The 10,914-nt window shown below is 44.6% G+C and overlaps 1 protein-coding gene across 1 annotated transcript in view; it reads right to left on the reverse strand.

The window, feature by feature from the left end:
* rasgef1ba (RasGEF domain family, member 1Ba) overlaps nt 1-10,246 on the reverse strand; it is a 41,309-nt gene extending 31,063 nt beyond the window's left edge. Inside the window, exon 1 of the mRNA XM_084329812.1 lies at nt 9,998-10,246. The gene's annotated coding sequence lies outside the window, so the exon portion shown is untranslated. The remainder of the gene's footprint in view (nt 1-9,997) is intronic.
* Nucleotides 10,247-10,914: the final 668 nt, after the last annotated feature.

Genomic DNA, 10,914 nt, shown 5'->3' on the forward strand with positions numbered 1-10,914 from the left:
CCCGCTGCTTCTTAAAAAAAAAAAAAAAAACGTATGGGGTTGGATGAGGAACAGGTGGCATCTACATCAGAAGACCCGCTGGAACAGCATATTTGCACAGACTTTATGAACTTTTGACTTTCGCAGTACATTTAATCCTTGTGAATATGTTAGCTGGCACTGTAATCCCTAATCCATTGTATAGGGCAAAGCATGAACTGGGCATTCGCATGCCTTGTGCAACGGCTTAAGAACAGAATAATCTGATTTCCACGATCTTGAAGATGCAAAAAATAAAAACAACAGCGCAAATTGCGCAATAATATATCCTTTGAGAGTGGGAAACGATAACAACCCAAGTCAAGTAGTCAAAGAAGAATCCCACTGATGCCTTCCTAATGCTTTGGTATTATCAAGCACAAACAAGCACACATGAGACTCGTAGGAGAGCTGTTCATGTGTGTCTGTGTGCATGGCTATCTGTTCATGTGTGTCTGTGTGCATGGCTATTTGTTCATGTGTGTCTGTGTCTGTGTGCATGGCTATCTGTTCATGGCTATCTGTTCATGTGTGTCTGTGTGCATGGCTATTTGTTCATGTGTGTAACTATGTGTGCATGGCTATTAGGGCTGACCTTCGAACCTTTTTTTGGCAATCGAAGCTTCGGGGCCGAGCTTCGATTTTAATTCGAAGCTTCGAAAAAAGATTTAAAAAAAATTAAAACAAATTTTTTTTTTTAATATTTTCTTTTTAAATTTTTTTTTTTTTTTTTTATGTTGTGGGACTTGTACAGCACTTTCGTAAACGTTGTTGTTTTTAAATGTGCTCTATAAATAAAGTGGGTTGGATTAATTAATTAAGTAGCCCCTTTCGTGACTGACGCATCCAACAAGGTTTCACTCGGCTGTGTGATTTAATTCAAGGTGGATCGCTGTTGTCGTTTGAACAACTTCAGATTTCATGGGAACTACCAATCCCCCAAATCAAGAATGTTTAAGATGAATGAAGTAAGATTTTGATTATTTGAAATATGGCCTGTGTAGACTAAACTATGCACAGAATTATGTCAGTCTACAAGTTCCGGATTCTACATGGTCCGGCAATGTAGACCTTGTAGACTCCACTACAGACCAATTATCAGTGAATGTTCATGCATTTTTAAGAAGGGCAACTTCCACAAAAAAACAAAGAACTCACCAAAACATCTCAGTAGCACCTTATCTAAATGTTATATTTCATATATGGAGATTCATATTTATTTATGTATTGCATGCATTTCTACATTTTATTTCCTATTTTGTTTATTCATCCCAGTATCTTTCTTTCTTATGTGTGGAATTCTACAAGGTGCGCGCACACACACACACACACACCTACACACACACACACACACACTTACATTTAGTCATTTAGCTGACTCTTTTATCCAAAGCGACTTACAAGTTCTGTACGACAAGACAGCAAGAAGGGTACAACTCTATCAGCTGAGTAACAATGTTCATCAAAGTGTTGCGTGTTACAGTGTAGGTTAGTTTATTAGGACAAGTGCATGACAGTACGGTTAGTTAGGGTTAGATTTTTTTTTTTTTTTTTTTTTATCATTTCAGATAATGGTTGAAGAAGTGAGTCTTTAGTCGACGGCGAAAGATTGGACGGGATTCGGCTGTCCTAACTGGGGTGGGTAGTTCACACACACACACACACACACACACAAATCGAAGTAAAAAAAAAATTGAATTTTTTTTTGATTTTTTTTTTTTGTAACTTCGATTTTTTTTTAATGTTCGAAGCTTGTGCCATCGAATCGAACGTTCGAAGCTTCGAAGCATTTAAGACAGCCCTAATGGCTATCTGTTCATGTGTGTAACTATGTGTGCATGGCTATCTGTATGTATGTATCTATGTGTGTCTGTATGTGCAACCCGATATTAGCTATATGATAGTTTACTTGTACGATGAGATACTTCTTGGGAGCCCATAAATATACAGCAAAAGGGGCTATAGAAGGGGACATGGGTTGGGACTCATGTTTGGTCAGGCAAAAATGTGAAATGGTTAGGTTATGGAACCGCCTGGTCCAGCTGCCAGATGATAGGGTGACTAAAAATATCTATAACTGGGACAGAGCACACAGTATGATTTTTATGAATAATCTGCAGTGTAAGGTTAATATAATTAAACCAATCAACCATCCATCAGGATAAGTGGAAGGTGGAGATATGAAAGAAACCTAAACTTAGAAAATATGTTGAAATTAAAGATGAGTATTTTACTGAACCTTATGTAATGTTACATTTAACAGAGGACGAAGGTCTCTGTGTGCCCAGTTAAGGTCTGGCACACTGCCATTGGCTGTGGAAGTGGGTAGATTCCAAGGTACAATTGAGGAGGAGCGGTTGTGTGTTCTCTGTGATCTGGGAGTGGTGGAGGATGAATTTCGTTGTTTTTTTCACTGTCCCTTGTACACCAACTTGAGGGTTTTATTTGAGAAAGTTAAATTTGTAAATCTGGATTTGTTTTGGCAGTCAGAGTTGTATATTGAGTTGTTTTTTTGTGGAGATTTTCAGTTTTGCAGGATTTTTGGAGAAAGCATGGCACTTGAGACAAAACACATCCTATATAATTTGATATGAATTCCTCTCGTTTCTTTGAAGTACATTGTTTACAGCTTGTTATTATGTTTTATTTTGTGTTCCTTTTTGTGGCCATCTTGGTCTATATCAGTGCTTCTCAAACTTTTTCTGTCAGGCCCCCCTTTGGCGGACCAAAATATTTTGCCCCCCCCCCCAACAAAATAATCATGAAATGGGCCATGTTTAAATTTATTGAAACAACACCAATATCGTGACCTTTCAAATTGGCCCTATATTTTGTTTTTAGAGCTGTCATGGATGAAAAGCCAGCTTCACACAGATACTGTATGTGGTGCTGAATGGTATCAACACCTTAACTGCTGCATCATGAGATACTTGGTGGGCCATGAGATGAGATACTTGGTACTCAGCACCACACTCTGAAACTAGCTTTCTAGGCGGTATCAGATGAGATTTCAAAGAGTTCTTCCAAGAGTTTGGATGGAGATGTGTTAGGAAGCTTTGTCTCAATGTTGTCTGTAAAGGTTTATTTTATCCAGAGTAACTTGGTGATCCTTTTCTGTGTTTTATTAAATAATGATTTTCAGATTTTGAGAAATGGTATTTTCATGGAGAACAGTGCAGCTGCAACAGATAGCACTTTAGTGATCATTTTCTGGAATAATTTTTTTTTTTTAACTAAATCTCAAGGCCCCCCCCTGTCATGCCTCTGCGCCCCCCACTTTGAGAAACACTGGTCTATATGATCACTTACTGTTTATGTGTCTTGTAAGCCCATATGGGCTGGTTACATCTGTATGTAAGACACAAAAATAAAAAATATCAATCAATCATGTACGAGTGAATACGAGACCCAGTAGTTGCATGTATCAACTTTTTTATTAAATTAAATGGCGCATTTATATAGCACTTTTATTCAAAGCGCTTTACAGTTTTTCGTTCCTCACATTCACCCACAGACGGCGGGGGCAACCATGCAAGGTGCCAACCTGCTCATCGGGAGCAATTAGGGGATAAGCATCTTGCTCAAGGACACTTCGATGCGCTGTCCGGGAATCGAACCGGGAACCTTCTGATCCCCAGACGACCGCTCTACCTCCTGAGCCACTGTGTATACATAATGTGTGTGTGTGTGTATGTGTGCTGCTGTAATGCTCACATGCTGGTGTGTGTGGTGTTATGAGTGTGTGAGTCACTGAGTACCCCCCTAGTACAGGCTCATGTGAGAGTGAATATGCCAGAGAGAAAGAGAAAGAGTGCATGAGTAGCTCAACCACCTGACTGCCAGTCTTGCGTTAGTATCAATATGAGCTAATGTCCAGACCCCTGAACCTGGCATTTCTTTTGGTCTACAATACCGGGAAGACCTATACCCGAGAAACGCACCCTCTCCCTCAGCCCTCCAGAGGGGTGGGCCCCACACAATGGGCCCTTTCACGTTTCAGGAGACACCCCCCCCTCCCCTGGACAATGAGCCTCCCCATGGCCGCCTGCCTAATCAAGAAGCCTTTTAGGCTGATCCACTGCTGCCAGGGATGGATAGCGCTCTATATATCAGTGTCTGCCAAGAGGTATAGTTTGTCTCCCGCCGCGCACAGTCGCACACACACACTAACATCTCACACACGCACACACAACGCCTCAAACCCAAGCTGCCGTAGCCGTCCACACTCACCGTCCCATAATGCAAGTGCACACGCCCTCCATCACTATTATTCAGCCAGACAAGCATAGCCATTTCCATGAGAATGGTGTGAGGAGTCAGCAGCACAGCGGTCTGTGCATCTGTTGCACCATGTGGCTCCCCCGGTGAGGGCGAGAGAGAGAGAGAGAGATCATGGGACTATAGAGAGAAGGGAGAGCGAGGGTGGAGCCGGGAGATATTGATATGAATGGCCAGGCACACTCCTATAGGGCCTAACAAAAATAATGGTTGGTTTCAGGTTGGTTGTCAGTTTGGCCATGGGTAGGTAGGGAATTTTTTTTATTTTTTTTTTTATTCTTTCCCACGGCGACTATGGATAGGGAATTTCTTTATTTAATTAACCCTTTCACTGCCACACGACAGAAGGTTAGCCCTTTACTATCACACAACCGACGGCGATGCTCCATCATTAGCATCATTAGCTCCGCGGATGCGGAGCTAATGATGCTAATGATGGAGCATCGCCGTCGGTTGTGTGATAGTAAAGGGCTAACCTTCTGTATTGTCACAGTGAAAGGGTTAACCGGCTGTCGTGTGGCAGTGAAAGGGTTAAAATGTTCACAACAACATGGATGCATGTACTCTGCCAGCATGTTTAATATCCATAATACTAAATGTTTGACTAAGATTTCTATGAAACTTTATTCTAAAATTTTTTTTTTTTTTAATATATAATTTTTTTTTAAACTCATAAAATATATTGGGTCGCACCTAAATCGGCAGGGTCGGTCGGCAACCTGAAACCAACCATTATTTTTGTTAGGCCCTATAGAGGACCAGAAGACATTGTTATGGTTGATCAAGGAGGCCACTGATACGACATCCTGCACGCTCACAGATGACACGAGCGCCGCATCAGGCTCACGGAGTGCTTTGGAAAGACATTCCTTATCGTCACGGTGTCCAATCAGCCATGGCCAGGTGGAGATCTTTAAAGATACTTTAAATGTCTAGGGCTGTAAAAAATTAAATAGTAGTGGGCACTGGGCAAGTTCTTTAATAGTAGAATGTCCTGGATGGAGGCATCAGGGCCCAACACTTCTGAGAACAGGAGTACTGCGCTAGGATCGCTCCTCTCAAGTCACATGACCATACACACCTCACTATGACTCGAGTCAATCTGGTCTCAGATCAGCACTCCTACTTCTAGATACTTAATAAATACAGGCCCAGATGCCACATCATGTCCTCCTCTCTGATCTCAGCATCCCTGATGGCTGCCCCCCCCCCCCCCCCCCCCTCCCCCTCTCTCTGCCCTGTGGCAAACGCACGGGCCGCTCTGTGAAAAGTGTGTGTGAACACACCAATGTGTGTCTCTCACTGTCACAGGCTCCACTCTTCTAGAGGCCTGGGTCTACCCTAAGGCCAAAAGATGCAAATGAGGGGGTATGGCAGCAGTAGGGGGCCATGACCACCCTCTTCCCAAAGCCAAGTCTCCCCATCCTGCCCCCCCCCCCCCCCCACTACAAAGATCCCAGCTGCAGCACCCAACATAATCCTATAAAAGTGTAAGACAAAGCGAGGGGGGGGGGACAACCAAAACTATTTACATTCGGCTTCCAGGTGTCAAGTATAAGGGGGGGGTGGGACCACATGCCGGGTCCTCAGGCCTACAAAGGCAAACTTTAGCACTGTGCTGTTGGTTTAGGCAGGCTGCTGGTGGGTGGTAGACTGGATGTAAACAAACAAAGACGCCACCCCTTGCCACTGAAAACAGGGTTTGTTTTGGTTGGGAAGGATGGCTTTAATTATAGCCTGGCTGTGTTGTGCGTGGCCATCTGCTTGCACATGCAAAAGACCACGAGAGCCTGGGTTGGAGCCGAAACAGAGGGGATTCCCACTTCAGTCGTCGTGACTAGAGAATTAGAGATCTTTTCTTTTCTTGTCCACATGGTCTTACGTTGAAATGATTAATCATATTGGCTAGCCTATGCGTACCCTGACACAAACATGTTCCCACTTACGCGGTGGCGTTAATTAAGCTCGCCCTATGGATGATCACGTGGTGAGCATCTTCCCAGATGACTGCTTGGGTGAGAGGTTGACTCAGGGGTCTTGTGGTAGTCTTGCGCCAGGGACTCTCTCTCTCCCCCCCCCGCCTCCTTCCCATAATGGGGAAGTGGTGCACTCAGCAGAAAAAGACAAAAGTAATTTGGAAATTAAACAGACTTTCCTTGAAACAGCAGTAAAATATTGGGGGGGAAACCAAATGGTTTTGGAAATGTCCAAATGTTAGTCACAGGTTTGTTGTTTTGCGTTTTCCCCCGTGGGATTTTTTTTTTGGAGAGGCAGACCGCAACGAAAGAGTTCCTCAAAGACCAATGTCATTTCATAACTCATGCTGGTCAGTATGACTTACTACCACAGTGTCTTTATACCTGCATCACTGTACATAATACTATAACACTGTACATCTGATTAGCACTATTACTCAGTAGTACTCATTTATATTTTATACCCAGTTTAATCACCACTACATTGTATATTACTGTTGGACTTTACTGTTACATTTGCACTCTGGTTGGATGCCGAACTTCTTTTCGTTGTACTGTACTTGTGTTGCATGATGACAATACATTTGAATCTAATCTAGAGATATAGGTGTGAAAACCCTTTAAATTAACAGTAGAGACGCTGACTCATCCGATTTAAAGTGACGGGTCATTCTGTGGGACAAACAGAGCGCCGCCCGTGTGGGTGGAGCAAGACTCTCTCCAGAGGCCTGTGTGGGTGGAGCAAAACCCTCTCCAGAGGCACGTCGGCATACTGCTGTCTCCGTCACACAGACGGGACATGAAAGAGCCGGTGGAGACTCTTTCCCACCCTGCGCAAAGCCTTAACGACGGCCCACGATGGGGCCCCAGCATTGAAGCAAAAGCTGTAAAAGAGAGACACACAGGAAACTACTTCCCTGGTCCACAGGCCCAGGGTGTGTGTGTGTGTAGCCAGGCCAATGAGAGCCACGCAGACACTTGGAGAAATCTAAATCAACATGACACCCCCCTCACACACACCCTTCCCTCCGTAAACACTCTTAAAAGGCACGAGGAATCCCGCTCATGCAGAGCTGGAGGAAACGAGGGTGAGAGATAGTTAGGCTGCCTAACAACTACAGCCACGCTGCTACGTTTTGGTTTTAAAAACGCATAGGTTGTGCTAGGTTTGTGTCCAGTGACCACACACACACTCCAACAGGGTGGTGCGTTGAGGCTGGGGGGTCTGACGACAGGCAGGTGAATCTCACTGGTTGCTGGTGTCGGGGCACATTTCGAAGAGTAAAGTAGACACAGGAATCGACCTTTTCATGAACTTTCTATTTTGGCCCCGAGTTTAATTCCTGTTGTAGTGTTTGCTAATACGGTAGCTGACAGGAAACACCCTGGGGGGCCCAAGCTGTTTCCCTAGCAACGGAATTCTTCTGAAAGGGGTCAATATGTCAATATAAGAGCTGGGTGATATGGGGGAAGGATTTATATATAAGGATATACCCAAGGAAAATCCCATGTTTGATAATGTGATTGGCCTTAAGAGTGCAGGGTGATGGGAAACACAGTAGCACTGAAACTGTAATTTTTCAACAAACCCATCAATAATTCAGGGGGAAAAACTCTCAATATTTACCTTTTTATGACTTACTTAGACAATGACTACACTGACATATAGATGGCGTGACCACAGAATAGGCTACTGTATCACGCCCTGTTTTTCTGGGGGAATCCCTGGAACGACTTAAGGACCCCTGGTGTGCCACTTTGAGAACCCCCGCCTTGACCAGCAAAGCAACTATGCCACTTGATTCTTCCCATCTTCATTCAGATAAAAATGGGAAGCTTCTGTCATCTGAGCTCGGAGGAGAGGACAGAGCTGTCATGAGGGGCTGACACCCTGTCCTCACACAACTGTCCTGTCCTCACACAACTGTCCTGTCCTCACACAACTGTCCTCACACAACTGACTGTCCTCACACAACTGTCCTGTCCTCACACAACTGTCCTGTCCTCACACAACTGTCCTGTCCTCACACAACTGACTGTCCTCACACAACTGTCCTGTCCTCACACAACTGTCCTGTCCTCACACAACTGTCCTGTCCTCACACAACTGTCCTGTCCTCACACAACTGTCCTGTCCTCACACAACTGTCCTCACACACAACTGTCCTGTCCTCACACAACTGTCCTGTCCTCACACAACTGTCCTGTCACACAACTGTCCTCAGTCCTCACACAACTGTCCTGTCCTCACACAACTGTCCTCAGTCCTCACACAACTGTCCTGTCCTCACACAACTGTCCTGTCCTCACACAACTGTCCTGAACTGTCCTGTCCTCACACAACTGTCCTGTCCTCACACAACTGTCCTGTCCTCACACAACTGTCCTGTCCTCACACAACTGTCCTGTCCTCACACAACTGTCCTGTCCTCACACAACTGTCCTGTCCTCACACAACTGTCCTGTCCTCACACAACTGTCCTCACACACAACTGTCCTGTCCTCACACAACTGTCCTGTCCTCACACAACTGTCCTCACACACAACTGTCCTGTCCTCACACAACTGTCCTCACACACAACTGTCCTGTCACACAACTGTCCTGTCCTCACACAACTGTCCTGTCCACACACAACTGTCCTGTCCTCACACAACTGTCCTGTCCTCACACAACTGTCCTGTCCTCACACAACTGTCCTGTCCTCACACAACTGTCCTGTCCTCACACAACTGTCCTGTCCTCACACAACTGTCCTGTCCTCACACAACTGTCCTGTCCTCACACAACTGTCCTCACACACAACTGTCCTGTCCTCACACAACTGTCCTGTCCTCACACAACTGTCCTGTCCTCACACAACTGTCCTGTCCTCACACCAGAAACATCCCACTTCCAACAGTTACTGGCTGCATTTGTGGAAGCAATGCTCATCAAAAGTGCAGAAGGAACACAGCTTGGCATTAATTAGTGGCGTGTGTGTGTACGTGCCTGTGTGTGTGTGTGTGCCTCTCACACTGGGGCCAGTGGGAGTGACTCCAACCTCTCATCAAACAAGCATCCAAGCCGTTCCCATTACAGTGCAGTAACGGGACACAAGACAGCCCTGCCAAGTCACCAACAAACACGTTTAACATTAAAACAGAAAGCCGGTTGGGCTGCTACTGGCTGGCGTTTTCTTGGGAGGATATGAGATTAGGTTGACTGATCCTTCAATGTCTTATGGAAGAGGGGGGGGCGGGAATCCTCTTAACAGAGGGTAGTAGAGGTTAAACACAGTCCACTGACCACTCTTGACACTAACTGCAGGAATCCCATTATTGAGGTACATATTACAAACGAGAAGAGAACATGTTAGCCAAAATTGTGTATTGCATGTATTTGTTTTATTGTGGTGGTCGGTGGGTAAAGATGCTGAAAAGTCAGAGGCGCCCATGCTCTTGCCAGCTCTCACATTCTGCAGATGCATTTATTACTGCGGTGTCAGAGTGCCCTTTAAAAATTCATAGACCGTCGAGTGAGATTCGGTTAGTTTGACAGCGTGACAAACTAACAAATGACAGGATCAAGCAGGACACACAGTTTCCATGTTTTGTTCCGATATAAACCGTAAACGCACTAATTCAACCCGTGTTATGTAATTAATACTATAGGAGAGGCTACATAGCGCCTGCAATGTGCGCCAACAACAGATTAATACATTTAAAAAATCTAGTCTACATCTCACCTCAAAATTGAAGAACTCTGTAGTGGATCTAGCTGTATCCTTTCAAAAAGAGACTGAGCGGGCGGAGAATATCCTACATGAGAATGAACTCAAAGCTAAATCAGCAGAGAATCCCGGAGTTTGTCCCCAAAGCGCTGCGGGTGAATTCCAGATTCACTTACAAATGATGAATGGAAAATAATGTATTCCCGGTTTCACAGCCACTGTAGTTTTGGTAAAGCGGGATGTGAATAAAAGCGCCTACGCTCCAACTGCTTGGTGCTCCGTGAGTGCGTGCGTTGGCTCGTAGCTCAGGAGGAGCAGAGACGAGAGACTTTCAACACGGCGGCGTCAGCGACCAATCACAGCTAAGAACGATACACGCACGCGCGCGCGTACACACACACACACACACACACACCAATACAACCATGTAATCTGACAAAGTGAGTCTGGCATGAAACGTGTAGCCTGCTATCAGATGTTTGACATTCACTAATTATCCAAATAATTAAACGTGACAATTGTTTAAGGAAAATTCAAGGCAGCCTATTTGATGAAAGCATGTTCAGGTCCACAGTTGTGGATAAATGGCCTGTTCCCTGGCTGGGGCTATGCTGTTTTGCACCAAAATTATAAACTGACCAATTTACTTCAGTCTTCAAAATGTTTGCTGATCATTATAGCCTATATAATATCATTTTATTTATGTTACACGTTGTTCCTAATTCATAAAATGCTGTTGAATTCACAATCTATTTATGAATTTACACTCTAAATGGTTCAACAAAATGCTACCATCAGTTCATTCAAAGGCGCCTTGTGCTCTCCAACTGCACTGGGAAGGAGCGTTCAGCAGGATTATGTAACCTGGCATTTGTGCAGATTTGCTAAAGGCTCTATTCCAGTTTTTTTTTGCTTCTAAATGACCTCCAAGT

This window comes from Notolepis coatsorum, assembly GCF_963971535.1.
Source record: "Notolepis coatsorum genome assembly, chromosome: 1".
NCBI classification, from domain to species: Eukaryota; Metazoa; Chordata; class Actinopteri; order Aulopiformes; family Paralepididae; genus Notolepis; species Notolepis coatsorum.